Raw genomic sequence first — 351 nt, 5'->3', positions numbered from 1 at the left:
TTGACGGAGAAGCGGGGGACCGTCCTGGAATCTGAGTGATGGCCCCTGAAGGGCAAGTGGAGTGACAGGGCTTCACGGAGCGGAGCTGTCACAGCTACGCTTTAGGAGGACAAAAATAAACGGTCCTCCCCACCCCATCCAAGTCCCAGTTATAGGGGGGGTGTCTGTTTCACACAGTCCTGGAGACAACATTCTCTACTCTCCCGCCTACCCCACGCTCCCCAGTCCTGCCACCCGCCCCCACTTCCCAGGGCCCATCGCTCACTCGTCCTCCTCCTCTGGCCCCTGCAGCCGCTGCTCCTTCCGCTGCTGCCGGCAGGTGAGGATGCCTGTGGGGGGGCCGCGCGGGCC

This window comes from Tupaia chinensis, unplaced genomic scaffold (assembly GCF_000334495.1).
Source record: "Tupaia chinensis unplaced genomic scaffold, TupChi_1.0 Scaffold000067_1, whole genome shotgun sequence".
NCBI classification, from domain to species: domain Eukaryota; kingdom Metazoa; phylum Chordata; class Mammalia; order Scandentia; family Tupaiidae; genus Tupaia; species Tupaia belangeri.
This window is presented reverse-complemented; position numbering follows the sequence as displayed.